The following is an 18,420-nucleotide window of genomic DNA, read 5'->3' as shown; positions in this document are numbered from 1 at the left end:
AAAAGAATGTAAATTTAATATGAACTTTCTCAGTCCGTATGCTGTCTGTTGTTCCCTTTTATCCAACTGAGTAACTCAGTAGGAGACTTCATTGCTGTCTTTGAGCTCTGTACGTGTAGATTAGATTTAGTTTCCTTTAAAAAAAAAAAAAAAAGATTTTATTTATTAGAATGAGAGAGAGAAAGAGAGAGCACAAGAGGTGGGGGTGGGAGAGGGAGAAGCAGACTCCCCGCCGAGCAGGGAGCCCGACTCAGGACTCGATCCCAGGACTCCAGGATCATGACCTGAGCCGAAGGCAGTCGCTCAACCAACTGAGCCACCCAGGCGCCCTAGATTTAGTTTCCTAACAAACATTAACTCTGCTGTTTTTTCTTCCAAATGTCTTAAAACAGTAGAGTTTACATTGAGTTCAACAATTCTTTATCTTAATTTTATCTTATTTAATTTTTTGCTAACAGCAGTTAATCTAGATCAAAAGAACTAATCAGGACAATATGCCATATGTATATATATCCCCATGCTTTTAACGAAAAGTGACTGAAGGGCTTTGTTAGTGATATAATTCAAGCATGTCCTACTGAACAAGTACCTTTCTTTTCCTCCCTTCCTCCCTTTTCCCCTTTCCTCCTTCTCTCCCTCTCTCTCTCTCTTCCTCTCTCCCCCTCTCCTCTTCACCCCCTTAAAACTGTCATGATCAGAAAGCCACAGAAATTTGTTATAGAGAAAGAATCTGTTTTCTCAAGAATTTTACATAATGGGAACTCTTAGTATAGGATTACCCAGTGAGATGATTGTCAAAAATGAGTGGTATCCAGTAAAAGCAATGGGGCTATACAAGATTGGGTAGGTTTAAGCAAGTAGGGAAGAAAGGAGCAAGGCATTGCATAGAGAAGAGAGGCTCTGTGACCATAGCCAGAAGATGGGAAGTTCTTTTATGGCAGTAGGTAGATTCAAGCAGAGATCTACGAGAATTATTTGACCTGGAGAATTATTTGACCTGAAACAGCACAATGTGTGGTGGTTTTCTTGGATTCTAACGTTACATAAGTAAGATATACAAGGACGTTTTATATGACACTATTTTCAAACTATTACTGTTTGCTAAAAATTTAATTAAAATAATTATAAAACTACAAAATGTTCACGAAGAAAATGAATACACACACACACGTATATATAACATATATATTTTGGGAAAAATAAAACCAATAGTAAAACAAATGGTTTGGAATATACAGATAGCTTTTTAAGAGTTATTAATGGCATACTGGATTAGAACACATTTATTAACTTATTAGATTGATTTTTTTAAGTACCAAAGCAATATATGTTGTTTGTAACCATGTAAATAACAAATCTATAGAGGAATGTTATTTTCTCCTTACTTAACTCTAAACCCCACTCCTTTGATGGAACATATTAAGTTTCATGTATAATCATCCATACTTCTTTCTTCTAAGTACAAATAATATTCAGGGCCCATTGGCTGACATCCTCCCCCACCCTGCAACCTTTCTCTCCCTTTTAAAGTTATAGTAGGCTTTACTCTGACACCTGCTTTTTTTTTTTTTTTAACTTGAGAACACATAAAGGACTTTTTTCAATAAAAATAGAACTAAACCAGTTTTTAAATAGCTACAAATTTATAAGTGGATGTGCCATGATTTATTGTGATATTTCTCTATTGATAGAATTTTTTTCTGTTTGATTTCTGTTTGAAGTGAGTTTGCTTGACCAAAGAATATATTTATTATACATACATATACATACATGTAGTGTGTGTGCGCTTAACATTTTAATAGATAGTTATTTCATTACTCATTAGACACGAATGTGTGAGAATATCATCACATAGATTTTTAACAATCCACTGGATAGAAATTGGCATTTGATTGTATATTGTGACTACCTATGAGACTGAGAATTGATTACATATTGATTAGCCATTAGCCATCTGGGTTTTCTCATCCATGTGTTGTCTTTCCATTTCCTGTGCCTCTTTATCTATTAGGTATTTTCCTTTTTTAAAATGAGTTTATCACATGTCTTTGTATAAGTTGCAAATACTTTCTTTCAGGTTTTTTTTTTTTTTTTTTGTATGTATGTGCTTTGTTTGCTAATGGTACTTTTTGCCAAATCAGAATTTTAATTCTTTATGTTGTAATATTTATGTCTGAAAAAAACTAATCTGACATGTTAGCATGAAATGGCCAGCTAATATATCATACATTACTTAGCAGGCACCACTTATTATTTGTCTTTGCCTTGTAGATCCCCTGGGTGAAGTTTTGCTTCAAATATTTTTAAAGATCTGCTGAAATACTGTGCTACTTAAGAATAATTTTTACTTTACGTTTTGGTGTTAGCCTAATATAAAAATGTTCTTTTGATTTAAAAACATAATTTGTTAGCTTTCATTTGTTAGCTTTCAGACTCTATTCTAAATTAAAATAAATTTAATTTCATTTACTAAATTTTATTTATGAAAATTAAATTTTAAAGCATGTTGAAGCTACTCGTTAATGTTTTAACCTTTTGTATAGTGTTTGGTATCTTAAGTTGAATATATGTTTAGTAATTGATTCCTAAGGCAAAAATTATTTGTGTTGAAGAAGTCACGGGTGAACTTCAAATGCTAAATTTAATGGCCTTTTTATTTTTTAGGTACTCGTTGCATTTGGTCTCATTTCAGCATATAACATTAGTGACCAACCTTACTTCTTAAAACTTTTGGTTTTTATATGCAGTGTTTTTTTCTAGTTCTCAGTAGCAATATAGTGGTTAAAATGCTTGAATTTTGGAACCAAGTAATTTGAGTTCAAATCTTCCCCCAACACTATGAGTTGTGACTTTGATTTGGTTTTATAATTTCTGTGCTTTAGTTTCTTCATTTGTAAACTGTGAATAACAACTATTTCTCTCTCATAGAATTGCTATGAGGATTAAATGAATGAAAACATATAGTGATTATATACCTTCATTAGCTCTCTCCTAATCTGTTGCAGTAATAAGCACCTTCATTAGTTTGAATGTCTGTAGACTTTACCAGTTGTCTGAATGAATTTGTTCATGTACTTGAATTTGTCCAGCAACTTCCTGTTTCTTGCAAGGTAAATCAAGTTTATATCATGGCTTATAAGGTCCTCCAAACCTGACCTTAGTTTAATTTTTATCTTCATTTCTTGTTATTTACAGCTCCAGGTCACATCTGTTCAAACCACTGCAGGCTATTTCTCCTTATTAAAACTTTCCTGTTACTTTCATGCAATCTTCCTTTTACTTTATGTTGTATCCTCTTACCTAATAGGACCTCCCCTTTTTCTCTGGAATGAGGGTTTCTCACTTGCTTATATTTAGTCTATATGTCTTGGTCAATCCATGATTCCTAGTGTGTAAATACTATACCTAAAAAATTAAAGCAAATTAGTTTTAATAGTCCCAATCCCAAGCTCAGTGCTGATCACATAGTATGCCCTTTACACATCTGAAGAGAGTAAGAATCTATAGATTTTAATTAAGGTGGCTCTTATTTAAAATTTTAAAAGTGACAGTCATCAGATAGTAGTGGGAACTTGGCTTAGTTATTTTTATATACAAAACACTGAAGCCGGGGAGCCTGGGTCTTTAGGCGTCTGCCTTCAGCTCTGGTCATGATCCTGGGGTCCTGGGATGGAGCCTCGTGGCAGACTCTGTGCTCAGCAGGGAGCCTGCTTCCCCCTCTCCCACTCCCCTTGCTTGTGTTCCCTCTCTCACCATCTCTCTCAAATAAATGAATAGAATCTTTAAAAACAAAAACAAAAACACTGAAGCCTTGTTTAGATTGGGATGGTAGTTTCTGTCATCATTTGTTTTAATATAATTTGTGTAGTAATTCGTTAATTTTTTTTCATGGCTATATTGTTCTATGAGTTAAGTATATTTTAAAATTCCTAGATGAATTTTATTACCCTTAATATTCATGTTGTGTTTCTAAAGTACCTATTTCATTGAAATCTAAAGTATCTTTAATCTGAAAATATGTGTTACCATTACTTTTTGCTGATTTTTAACTGCTTGGGTAATAATAGAGTCAGATAAGTTAGGTCTGACTATATCTTAATCTAGTTTGATCAGAATAGAGGAATAAAGCTAGATAATTTGTTTTGTAATGTGTAACTGGGTCTCCGTTTTACACTTTTTTTTTTGCTTATTATTTATGTTATATTTATCATATGTGTTACATATCCATATGTTATAAACCTCAGAACAAAATATCTAAAGAAATTTGTTAACAGATTGAGAACTTCTAATTTCGCTTTCTGGAGTAATTCCATGGCAATAGAAAGCATGTGTTTTTTTGTTTGTTTGTTTTTTTCAGGTCTGTTTGGTTTATTTTGTTGATACAGGTACTTTGATATAATACCATATTCTTTTACTTCACTGCAGTGATTGGCTTCTAAGGAGTATTTACCTATACAGTTATTTCTTTCAGTGGCTCTTGCTTACATGAATTATATCTAGCAGCTATCTATATAACTCCCAGTACCCTTTATGTTTGTAGCTTCATTAATTTATGTGTGTATGTATAAGACTCTAACTCTAGCACTCTTTTCTGGTATCAGGTAAGCATTTTAAATATGTAAGATGAAAATCAACTATGAATAATTTAGGAAAATAATGATGATTTCCAGAAGTTGAATGGAGGCAAAAAGAATAAAATAAAACATACATCTTTAAACTAGCAAAGATTATAAATCACCCAGAATTATTTGTAGGACATAATTTTGTAAGTTTTAACTTATGGTAGAATACTGCTTACTTCCTTCAGTATAAAATTTAACTTTATAAGATTGTCATTATTATCAACTTCAGAAGGAAATTTTTTATTGGCCACACACACACGTGCACATGTATACACACAGCCTATTTCTTAACATGTATAATTTACAAATTGTCAAATGCCAAACACTAACAACTGATGCAGGTAACACCATATTTCTGATTTTCTGGCATTTAAAAAATATCTTTTATAAATTAAGTGTATTTCATATATTATTCCACACTATTTCATTTTAAGGGGAAAAATCAATTCTTTTACTGCTTTGGCTGTGTTAATTACATAAATATTCTTACCTTTCATCGTAATAATCTTCCTCCTCAGAATTTATCACAAAGAAATACTCAAAGAAAAAAAGCTATATAAAAGAACATTTTTATAGTAGGAAAAAATCTCACCCCCAAAACACACAAATCCCCAAATAAAAAGTTTACACATGGTGTATAGGAGGTGGATGATAAATTGCAAATCAGGATAATAAAAATATAATTTATCTTTGATTACAATGTAATTACATAGGAATGAAGAAACCTATTTTAGAATGTAAGTATATGCCACTAAATTGTTACATATAGATAGCTAGAGATTGGAAGGGAATAAAAAATAAAAAGGGTGTTTATTTAGTATGGTAGGATTATGAGTAAAATAGTAAAAATTTTTACAAAATTTCAAGTTAATTACATGAATTTAATGTTTAAACAGAGCCCTATTTGACACACATACAAAAAGGCTAATTAAATATAAAAACATGGCTATTATCAGTTGACCATGGCTCAAAACCTAGGTTTAAAATAGGCTTAAAAACCTAACAAAAACCTTTGCTCAGAAATTACCACTTCCTAGGGAAAATTTTATTCAAATGAAATAAACATCAAATTTCCTCTCCCACTACTAAGGGTAGACTAAATAGGTTTTTATACTATGTGTCTAAGTTTTTAGACACATAGTTTCAGTATAGAAACAAAACGCTAAATAGACTGAGGTATAAACAATTTATTGATTCGTATGTAAGTATATATTTCTTGACATACCTAATCATTATAAATTAGGCCCCCAGTGTTGTCTGGCAGTCCTTTCATGTTTTCCAAGTCAACTTGAACATTCATTGCTGACAACACCTATTTCCAGTCTCCTTATGCACCTCATCTTAACACCTCTTCTCTTTTTCTTCATGTTTAACCAATGACCTCATCTCCTGCTTCACATAGAAAACAGAAACCATCAGACAGAAAGGCACAAACTTTCTGATATGTAATCTGTAACTTACCTATAAATGTATTGATATCTATAGGCATCTCTTCCATCACCCTTATCTCTCCTCTTTTAATAACAGTACAGCCAGAAAAGGTGGTCCTTTTTCCTTTTGAATGTAATATTTCAACTAGTGCCCTGGATCCCATTCTCCTTGACTCAGAGTATTTCCTACTCCTCTATCTTCAACTTGTTCTTCTCCATTGATTACTTTCCTCAGCTTTCAAGACATGGCATTCCCCTTGGTATTCTATCTCTCTGGATAGTCCTTTTATAGACTGCTCTCCCTCTGCCTTCCCTGCTCATGTTAGTGTTCCTTTACATTCTGTCCCATATCCTTTTTTCATTCTACAGAGTCCCTTGTGATTTCATCTTTGATACATCATTAGTTTTCCCATTAATGCAGAATTCTCTGAGAATTTTTTTGTGTTCTTTTTTAATTGAATTATAGTTGACACACAATATTACATTAGTTTCGGGTGTATGTCATAGTGATTGGACAAGTCTATACATTATACTATGCTCACCACAGATGTAGCTACCATCTGTCACCATACAGTGCTATTGTAGTATCATTGATTATATTCTCTATGTTGTACCTTTATCCCCCGTGACTGATTTATTCCATAACTGGAATCTCCTACTCCCTTTCAGCCATTTTGCCTGTCCTCCTACCGCTCATCCTTTCTGGCAACCATCAGTTTGTTCTCCATATTTAAGAGGTAGTTTCTGCTTTTTGTTTATTTATTTTTTAGATTCTCCATATAAATAATGAAATTGTATGGTAATTTTCTTTCTCTGACTTAATCTCACTTAGCAGAATACCCTCTAGGTTCATCCATGTTGTTGCAAATGGCAAGATTTCAACCTTTTTTATGCCTAATACTCCATTGTGTGTGTATATATGTATATATATGTGTATATATATACACACCACATCCATTCATCCATCAGTGGACACTTGTATTGCTTCCGTATCTTGGCTGTTGTAAACAATGCTCCAATAGACATGGATCCATATATCTTTTTGAATTAGTTTTTTCATTTTCTTTGGGTAAATATCCAGTAGTGGGATTATTGGATCATCTGGTATTTTCTATATTTACTTCTAGCCAGACTCCTGTCTACTTAGTCTCTGACTGGTATAGCCAGTCACATACATCTCCATTGCAATCTGTACCTTCTATATCTATGCCTTCATTTTGCATCTTCACATCAAAACTTTTGCAACTGCTTCAGTTTTGGCCTTTCTCTTGTCATGTGTGAACTTTTGCAGTTAACTTTCTAAAATTTCTCTCTCCTAATAGCTTCCTTTTCCTCCAGTTAATGCATCCACAGCTCTCTTTCTGTATCACATGCTTATGTTATTGATTTGCTTACGTACTTTCAGAGGATCTCCAGGAAACTGTCTAGACCCCTGTCGTTTATCCACAAGTGCCCTTTACTCCAGTCATACCAATACAATATGGCTTTTCTGACATAACTCTTTTTAAAAAGTCCTCTGTTATTTCTTCTGCCTCAAATTTTATTCCACATATTCTCTGCCTGATCAATTCGAACTTACCTTTTAACACTTGTTTTAATCTTTTGTTAATCTTTTTTATTTATCTTTTACTTAACCCTCTCTTCTACTTCTCCAAAGATTGTCTCTTACTACATTAGCAGCTTATGCAGGCTTCTGTGATAATACTTGTCACCCTGTACTGAATCTTTCTTGGAGTCTTATGCTTTTGTTCAACTGACTCCTTCATCAGACTGTGAACTTAATGAGTTTTATTTATCTTTATATCTCAAGAGCTAGGATAAAACTTCACATGCTGTAATCTTTCAGTAATTTTTTTGAATGGATGGTTTATAAAAGACACTTGGTTAGTGTGGGTTACACTTAGAACCCAGATCTCTTGACTTCACTGTTCATTATCATACTGTTTCTATAGGTTCTATGTTAAGTTCTTAAAAAAATTTTACTCTCTTTAGAGACTGTTATAGTGCAGTTTTATCTTTTGCATGCCCTGTCAATAATTTCTTTTTTTAAAATGAATTGTGTGTGCTTTTTAACACTTTTATTCTAGTGTTTTGACTGTTCGTCATTTTGGAGAATACTGCTTCTTCCGTATTAACTGTAGAAGTCTCTTCATTGTTTAAATACTTGAAATAATAAACCTTTTGCGGTGTCATGTCACTGTGTGTCATTGGGTTTCCACATGTCCCTTCTATGACGACAGCTACTTTCTGTAACATTTTATGCAGTTAATCTGATCACTTCAGTATAATTGGTTAACCAATTCTTGATACATTTCTTGAGTTTTAATAATCACAGTCACATTTTTTAAAATTCTGCACCCATCTTAGTAGTAGTAGTATATCCCCTATATAAAACTGTTCACTTAATAAATTTCCTAGACCTTCTTGTTCTGATGTTTGGCTCTCTTAAATTCTTGCAAAAAAATTTTTGGTAACAGTGTGTGATTTATTGCTATTAGTCATGTTAATCTGCAGGCACGTTTTTCAGTCTCACTAAGCCTCTTTTTTTGTGTTGGTAAATAAGAAAAATAACTCTTATGACATATATATATATGTGTATATATGTATATAATACAACATTGCTCCCTTTGTACTTCATTACTTAACCTGCACTAGTCTAAAGAATTACATTTCACATTAAATTGTCTTCATCTTGTTATTTTTATCAGCTTCAATTTTGATTTACACTTTGTTAGTAGAACTAGAATTAGAAACTAAAACACAAGTAAGTGAAATGACTTACCAAATTTTCAAAAGATTTATTTGCTGTTAAATTTGGATTTTTCTCTTTAAAACCCTGCATATTTTTTTTTAAAAAAAAGGTTCTTGTGATCTTGATTCCCTTGAATGTAGTCTTTTCTGAAAATTAACCTATCAATTCCAGAATTTATTGTCTCTCTCCAAAATAATACCTCTTTCATTTTCCCATGTTGGTTATTATTATATTTAATTCTGTCCTAGAAAAGATTACACTGCTTCTTAACCAAAGTTGGTTTTTTTGTTTTGTTTTGTTGTACCCTTACTTTAGTTCTTTGGTGAAAGAGAGAGGAAGAAATTTAGAAAAAAAAAAAAAAATGAATTACCCAGTTTCTTCAGCTTCCCTTCCATAGATACTATATCAGTTATTTAATTCTTCATGGTGTTCTTTGAACCTTATCTGAATACTCCATGGTTTCTTTAAAAGGTAAAATTCAAAAAAAAAAAAAGGTAAAATTCAGAATTCTGGAAACTTTTTTTTTTAATGAGGTACTTTATGTATGTATGTATGTATGTATGTATGTATGTATGTATGTATTCCTAAAATACTTAGGCCTAAGTTTGAGGAAAGTATTAATGGCTAAAAGAACAAATAAGAATGGTTGAGTGTTCATTATCATACTGTTTCTATAGGTTCTATGTTATTAAGTTCTTAAAAAAATTACCTTGTGAATATACTATTAAAAACGTGACTGCATAATGTTGACTTAGTGTAAAATTTTAGTTCATGCATTCTATGTGTATATGTGATTTTTTAGTATAAAGATAATACATGAAACCAAGGATCCTGAGTGTGATTTAGTTCATAAATAGGCAACCATTTGAGCACTTGAGAATTGATAGATTGAACTACATAAAAGTAACTCTTTAAGTATGTTCTTTCCAAATAATAGCAAGTGGAGGAGGAGTTCTGCTTTGAAAGAAACTGTTAGACATTCCCTGTAATTGCTCAGTAAATCAGATAGACACAGACAGCTGCACAAGGAAGATAGGCCTAGGAAAGACTAAATCAATGGGATTCAGTCACATCCAAGTGAAATTACATCAGTCAGTAACTTTCCTTTGAAGTGACTGAAATCTTCCAGACCCAAATTTCTCTTGTTAGGTACTTATTTATGTAATTTGTTAAGGAATTAAAAAATTACCTAGTTATATCAAGGACCTTGTTGTGACATGGCCTGTAAATGTAGATCTTTTTTAAAAGGAAAGTTGAGTTTCATTTCTTTGACTGCAGTCTTTTGAAGCTTTCATTTATAAATAAATTATGAAATCTATTTTTTCTTTATTTTTTTAAATAAGATTCCTGTGTTTAGTCTCAGATTTATTTTCTAATCTGTCTCCTATTTATTAAGGATATTAAAACCCATTCATTTATTCATCCATCAAATTGTTATTATGGAGCTTATATAAGAGACATAAGAATTTAGAGGATCATGGAAATATTCCTAAAAGGATAACTGACTAACCCAATTGACTCACTTTAAGATAACTAATTGGAAAGAATGGTGATACTAGTAACAGCAAAATGAGTGGCCATCTTTAATTTTTGGATACAAATACAACAGATGAATGGTATCATAGGGGATTGTGAGGTTCCTTTTTAGGAGTGTTGATTAGAAATTTTCAGAATGTATTTAAAGTTATGAGATTATAAATAATAGAGAAGAATCAAAGTCGGGAAATAGATTTGGTAACTGTTACAGATTTGTTCTATACAACTCAAGTATCCAATCCTAACTTTACTACCTTTACTTTTAAGTAAATGACTGTGTCTCTGAATGGATACTGAAGGGCTAGCAGGAAATCATGTTCTGTTAAGAATGGAGGAACTGAAAGAATTGGATATAGGTGTCCTTGGTTTAGTTGGGCCACAGGCTGAGTCCAGAGAAATTTTTTTTTTTTTTTAAGATTTTATTTATTTATTTGACAGAGAGAGACACAGCGAGAGAAGGAACACAAGCAGGGGGAGTGGGAGAGGGAGAAGCAGGCTTCCCGCTGAGCAGGGAGTCCGATGCAGGGCTCGATCCCAGGACCCTGAGATCATGACCTGAGCTGAAGGCAGACGCGTAACGACTGAGCCACCCAGGTGCCCCCGAGTCCAGAGAAATTTAACTGCCAAGTAGGAAATACTCAAGATGAGGTGATGTGGTACTCTGTGGGGTTTTTATATTTTTTTTTAAAGATTTTATTTATTTGAGAGAGAGAATGAGAGAGAGAGAGCATGAGAAGGGGGAGGGTCAGAGGGAGAAGCAGACTCTCCACTGAGCAGGGAGCCTGATGCGGGACTCGATCCCAGGACTCCGGGATCATGACCTGAGCCGAAGGCAGTCGCTTAACCAACCGAGCCACCCAGGCGCCCCCTCTGGGGTTTTTAAAAATTTGTTTTAGTGACCAAAATATCTCCATGTAAATAAAACTTATCTTCGAATAGTTGAATGTCAGCTGGTCCATCTTAAGTAAAGTTGTCAAATATTTGTAATTTGTCTCCTACCCTCTTTATTATTATTATTATTATTATTATTATTATTATTATTAATTTAACTTCCTTTCCGTGCGTCTTTGTGTTTCCTTCATACCAGCTGTATTTGCTCTACTTTAAGTGGAAGTTCTTAATCTGGCAGGATTATGAAGCCACAGAATTTTGTTTTGGGTATCCTAGGGTGGTGCCCCAAAATTTGTATGTATAACAAGATCTCAATTCTGATTCTGATGGTTTGGGAATACTTTGAGAACCACTGTTTTATTCCAGAAATCCTTTTAGCTGAAGCTAAAGATTGTGGTTATAAGTTTGTTAGGGATGCAAATCACCTTTGGAAAGAATTACCAAAAACAACCAAGCAAAAAGAAAAATCCCACTCTTGGAGATTCTGAATCAGTAGATTGTAAATCTGTGGAGTCGAATTTGGGCCTCTGTGGTTTTATAAAACTTTACAGGTACTAGCTTCCTAATAGTACCTATGCCAGTTCCCTCTCTGGCCCGTAGATTCGCCCTTTGATTGTACTAAGTTCTAACTGTTTGGGGAAGATTTTAGAAAAGCATTCATTCAGCAAATAATTCTTCTGTTTCCCCTTTGTACCAGATGCTGGACTTAGTTCCAGAAATTCAGAGGTGAATAGGGGCTCCTGAGTGGCTCAGTCCATTGAGCATCTGACTCTTGATTTCAGCTCAAGTCATGATCTCAGGGTTGTGAGATCGAGCCCTGCACCAGGCTCCGTGCTGGGTGGAGCCTGCTTGAGATTTCTCTCTCTCCCTCTCCCTCTATCCCCCCCTTCCCCCGCCTCTATCTCTCTCTCACCAAAAACAAAACAAACAAACAAAACAGAGGTGAACAACATAGACATGGTACCTCAGAGTTTAAACACCCCCTGCCTTTTTTTGGCATATGCTCACATATTTACTGATCCAACCCAAATGATTTGGCTTTCTTAAAGTCTTTATACTGGAGCTATGTTTATGTAGGGACCTCATAAGACCAGGAGTTCCATTCTCTCCTTGTTGAACCTGATCATTGACTTTTAGAGCCTTTAGGGAGGAAACCGTTCTCTTGGTCAAAATAGTGTTATAAAAAGCATATTTTGGGGTCGCCTGGGTGGCTCAGTCGTTAAGCATCTGCCTTTGGCTCAAGTCATGATCCCAGGGTCCTGGGATTGAGCCCCGCATCGGGCTCCCTGCTCGGCGGGAAGCCTGCTTCTCCCTCTCCCACTCCCCCTGCTTGTGTTCCCTCTCTCACTGTGTCTCTCTATTTCAAATAAATAAATAAAATCTTAAAAAAAATAAAAAGCATATTTTGTATGATTTCAATTCTTTCTAATTCATTGAGGTTTATTTTATGGCCCAGAATATGGACTGTCTTGTTCTGTGTGCAATTGAAAAGAGTATATTCATCACTCGTTGAATGGAATGTCCTATAAAAATAGGTTAAAAAAAAAAATAGGTTAATACATTGTTCAGGTGTTTTTATACATATTTATTTTCTATCTATTTGTACTATTAATTACTAAGAGAAGAGTATTAAAGTTTCTGGCTATAATGTAGATTTGTATATATCACCTTTCAGTTTTATTAGTATTTGCCTTATACATTATTTCTTCTTAGTGAATTGACCCCTTTATCAATGTAATGTCCCTTTTAATCTCTGGTAACATTCTTTTTCTGAAACTTACTTTGTCTGATGTTACTGTAGGCAGTAGGTCTGATGTTACTGTAGGTTACTGATTGCTGTTTGCATGGTATATCTTTTACCCTTTTTTACTTTTAACTGTCTTTATCTTTATTTGCCTTATACATTATTTCTTCTTAGTGAATTGACCCCTTTATCAGTGTAATGTCCCTTTTAATCTCTGGTAACATTCTTTTTCTGAAACTTACTTTGTCTGATGTTACTGTAGGCAGTAGGTCTGATGTTACTGTAGGTTACTGATTGCTGTTTCCATGGTATATCTTTTACCCTTTTTTACTTTTAACTATATCTTTAAGCTTAGAATAGCTTTATATTTATAATTAATTATGATATATATATCTCCATACATACATGCACACTCAGATATACAGACTATATTTAAAATGGACTGTATTTCTAGTACACAGCATATAGTTGGAACGTGCTGTTTTATCCAATTTGACAGTCTCAGTCGTTTAACGAGGTAACATCATTTAGAATTAATTATTGACATGGTTGAATTTAAATCTACCATCTTGGTATTGTTTTCTATTTATTTCATCTGTTCTTTGTTATTTTTTATTCTCTTTTTCTGCCTACTTTTGCATTGGGTATTTTTTTTACGATTCTGTCCTATCTCCATCGTTGTCTTATTAATTAGACTCTGTTTTAAGAATTAATATTTGCCCTAGGGTTTACAGTATACATCCTTAATGTATCACACTCTTCAAATATTATTTTACTTCTTCACAATTAATATAAGAATCTAAAACACACTGAATGCCAGAGGCAGTGAAGGCTAGTTCAGCTCTCCTCTGAAAATCTCCCTTCCCTTTAAATACTCAAAGTTCATTGTTTACTTTGTCTCTAACTCAGAGACTTGTCCAATATCGTTACACTGAATAAGAATCAATGAAATGTGCACATTCCCAAATCTCAGCATGTTTGTTTCTTCCTCTGTTTCTGTCATTCTTCTTTTTCATTTTTTCTTACCCCGGAGCTATCAAAAGTGCCCATTGTATAAAAATGAAGACTTTAACATTTAAATTTAAAGGGAGGGGTGGGGTGTGTGTGTGTGTGTGTGTGTGTGTAGGAGGGAGTATATGTGAATCTCTGTATATCTACTCAATTTTCCTAAAACTTTGAAAAATAAAGTCTGTTAATTAAAAAATAGTAATAATAAAGGCAGGGGCGCCTGGGTGGCTCAGTCAGTTAAGCGTCTGCCTTCGGCTCAGGTCATGATCCCAGGGTCCTGGGATTGAGCCTGGCATCACGCTCTCTACTCAGCAGGGGGTCTGCTTCTCCCTCTTCCTCTGATCCTCTTCCCTACTTGTGTGTTCTCTTGCTCTCCCTCTCTCTCAAAGAAAGAAAGAAAGAAAAATCCTTTTAAAAACTTAAAGACATGTGCTTGGAAACGTATTTTAAATTTTGTTCATTATAAAAATATACATACAAAAAAATCCCAAAATAAGAGTTTAAATTCCTTTAATCTTATAGCATCTTAGTATATTTACTTTTATTCATAGAATTATAATGATTTTGTTACAAAAAATTTTTAAATATAGCTGTGGTGTATTATTTGAAAACTACAAATATCAGAATAATTTGGGAACAATTATCCATCATAACATTTCTTGAAGTCCATTCCCTCCCTTTTTCATTCTTGTGGCTTCCTTGAGATCTTTCTCAACATCTGTTTCACTATGTTATTCTGTTTCACTGTTTCCTACTTAGGTGTTTCAGTGTTTTCTTTTGCCTTCTTTCTGTGTTTCTTACTTCTGATTAGCCCTCCATGGATTCCACTGTTTGCTTTAGCTCTACTCATTTTTATGGCTAGCGTATAACTGCATTCTGTAGCTCTAATATATTTCAGTTCCTCCAAAGTTTTGGGTCTTTCTCTTGCCCGATAAAATGGCTTAAACCTCAACTCTAGTCATTGTAGGAAGCCCACCAGTATCCTTCCTAATATTCAGAGTAGGCCATGTGTTCTCCTGCTTTATTCTCCACTTGACCCTGCTGTACTTTACGTTAGTCTCCAAATGCAATATTCCAAGGCTATCATGAACATTTACTGAACAAACTTAGGGTAACAAAGATATCTTACAGGCACAACAGTCTAAAATTTAAAATTGAATGCTTTATATCACCATTCTTAGAAGCTACTTGGCCATCCCTACCACTAAGAATGCTGCCTTTTTGTTTTAGACCTGGCTTTATAAAAAGCAATGTATCAGTGATTTAAGTTAATGTCTTCGAACATAAAATGATGCTGTATTGTACGTCGTAAAAAGGTTAGATCCTAAAGAGGAAATCAGAAAATAAACCGGGTCTGGCAAAGGAAAATAGTTATTTTTAAGAATGTTTTTCCACTAGTAAAAATTTAGGAAGAGATGTTTAATTTCTACGTATTCATATTTGGATAATGAGGGTAACCCAGTTGCCACTGAATTTTTCTTATTAAGGTGATATTCTGATAAAATTACATTAAAAAATGTTTACTCAGTATGTTTTTTTCTTTTATAACTAACTTGATTTAATTTTGTTAGATGTGTAGGATGGCTAATTTGCCTTACACATTCAGTATTTAATATGACATTCTTTGATTTTTAAATCTGTATTAATTAAAATACTTAACCTTTAAGTAACTTTGTATGATTCCATAAATGTTTGTATGTTACATGTTATCAGTGTTTGAATTTTTAAATTTTATTTTTCTTTTTAAATACATTATAAACAAGTAATTTGTATTTAAAGAAAACAAAAGCCTGAACATGGTATATATTACATAGTGAAGTGTGGTATTTCTGGAGAAAGCCATTTTAGAGTAATAAATATAATTTCAAGCATATATAGCAGTGAAATATTTCTCATTCACTCATCTATTTTTCAGTAAAATTTGTTTTTGAAAATTTTTACTTATTTTCCATTGAAATGTGTCACTATTTTAAGTTACACAGAAAGGATTATCTATTATACATTGAATTGTTTGGAAAGACTGGAACTCTAGCCACAGTTCTGCTTTTGGCTAGATGAATGACCTTGAATTAAGCTATCTCTAAAGTCATTGTCTCATCTGTAAAATAAAGGCATCAATCTTATTTTTTCTCAAAATTTGTAACTTTGGTAACTTGAAGAGATTCCAAAACACTGTACAGTCCTGAAAAGGATCTCAAAGCCTGTAATCACACCATCCGATACTTGCATCATCTGCCAAGTATCACTACTAAGAGACAGGGAGAGAGCTTCTTTCAGGAATAGGAGTGTGTAAGTAACCCATTTCCTTTTGAGGCAGGTCTGACTGTGGGCAATTTCTCTCCCCAAGTGATTGACATGTCTCTCCTTAATAATTTCAGTCCTTGGAGTCATACAAAATAAGCATAATCCAAATCCTAGTATTAGAAACCAACTATATTTTCTGGTTTTTCTTTCTTTTTTTAATCAAACATCCTGTTTAATCTGTTCCTTCTATAACAAGGTTTTGATTTGCATTGGTTTTGCATAGTTTTGGACATATGAAATAATCATAATATTAATGAAATTAGAGGTGAAATGAATTTGAAAATAACATTGGATATAAATTTTGGAGTTGATAGATTTTTATATCTAGGTAATAATGTGTAAGATTCTCATATTTTTAACGTTTGTAATTGAACCCTAGTAAAATGTTATTTTAAAGTCTTTATGGACTGGGAATTTAAATAATGCTAATGTTAGGTGTTTACTATGTCCAGACTCTATTCTTTGCTCTCCAAATGTATCATCTCATTCAGTTTTTACAACAGTCCTATGAGGTATGCACATCTCCATTTTGGAAATTAGGTAACTGAGGTACAGAGTTACTAAGCATCATGAAATAGAAATTATTCCAATTACATATTGATACTATATAAATTATGTATTAAAATATAAAATTTTCCCTTCCAGTAAATACTTACACTGTTTGATAAACCTCTTCATATTAGTTGCTGAGATTTACTGATGCTTTTTATGGGCCAATGTGCTAGTGCTTTCCATATTTTATTTCCTGTAATCCCAGGAAATAGATACAGATTTTATCCTTATTTTATGGGTGAGGGAACTGAGAAGAATTACTTGTCCAAGATCACACAACTAGAAAGTGGTGGAATTAGGGTTTGAGTCTAGGTAGTCTTGACTATGTAGCTTATGCTCTAATCATTAGATATACTGCCTCTCTAGAGTACACTGTGTTAGCATATTGACTTTGTTGGGTCAGAAGAAGTAAATGCTTCTTGGCAGGCAATTCCAACTATACAAGATACAGACTACTCTTGCATGCATCAGGGAAGCCCTTTGAAAATACGTAATTCCTTTCTTCTGTAGTAATTTATACGTAAGCTTACTAGATAAATATGGAATAAATACGAAGCCACAATTTGATCTCTGATGTAAAAGACCACATAGTCTTTTGTCCTAGGAAAATAGTAGCCAAAACAAGTCACACTGCTTATTCTAGCTTTAAGGGAGATTTGGAATAGTAAGGGAAATTTTAGGATAGAGGAATATTAGCAATAGCTTTTTAGTTTTTTTCAGAGTTCAACTTAGATTTAATTGGGGTTTAAAGGAGATTTCCATGATATCTAATGTTTCTATGTTCAAATTCCTTTCAAAGTTAAATACACATCTTTTGGGTTGTCTGCTAGTCCCCATCATTTGTGCATGTAATTAAGATTTAATTATACTTCTCTGGTAAATGGTGTGGTTGCTTCCTCTTGCATTATGCTTATGTAGTAGTTCTTAAGTTGCAGTCAAAGCACTTCTCAGAATATCACATTCAGAATGTGCTTAAAGCTCTTAGAGACTGAAGCACTGAGAAAAGTTAGCACATATGACTATTCGGCAAGGGAATTCAGCTCTCCCTATGTCCTTGTTATTTGACAAGGGAATTCAACTCTTTCTGTTTATTTCTCATATGTCGATAAGTACATTTCTCTGAAAACTGTGTTTCACATTATATTCTTTTTTTTCTTGTACAGTTTTGTTTTTGCTTTCTTTGGAAATTATTCAGCTTGGTGTGGTAGCTCTTCTCAGTAGTGCTGTATTTGTCTGTGATTGTGCCACTTTTCACTTTCTTTTTCTCAATGGAACTTAGAAGCATTAAACACATCTTTCTAGTAAATTTTAAAATGAAGTTTCTCTATGATGTGTGACTACTTTGACAGTTTCACCTCATCTACATAGGTATAGATACCTGAAGGAAATAAATGTCTATGTTTACCACAGTCAAAAAAAAAAAAAATGCTCTTCTAATCACTAAGCACCTCACATTTCTCCTCTGAAAATAAAGGCATGAAGGTAGCAAATGAATACATGTTGCTAGTGAAATAAATACAAGAAACACCAGAAGAAGTTTTGAGAAATAAATGGAAGTGAATGAGTTTTGAAAATTTGGCT

At 33.3% G+C, this 18,420-nt stretch overlaps 1 protein-coding gene across 14 annotated transcripts in view; it reads left to right on the top strand.

The window, feature by feature from the left end:
- PHF14 (PHD finger protein 14) overlaps positions 1-18,420 on the top strand; it is a 222,114-nt gene that overhangs the window by 111,702 nt on the left and 91,992 nt on the right. The gene's annotated exons all lie outside the window — the stretch shown is intronic.

The sequence above is a fragment of the Mirounga angustirostris genome, unplaced genomic scaffold, assembly GCF_029215605.1.
Source record: "Mirounga angustirostris isolate CCGP_5_RB_7025 unplaced genomic scaffold, mMirAng1.0.hap1 SCAF_12, whole genome shotgun sequence".
Classification (NCBI taxonomy): Eukaryota; Metazoa; Chordata; class Mammalia; order Carnivora; family Phocidae; genus Mirounga; species Mirounga angustirostris.
Note: the sequence above shows the minus strand (reverse complement) of the source record. Positions and strands in the feature narration are given on the sequence as shown.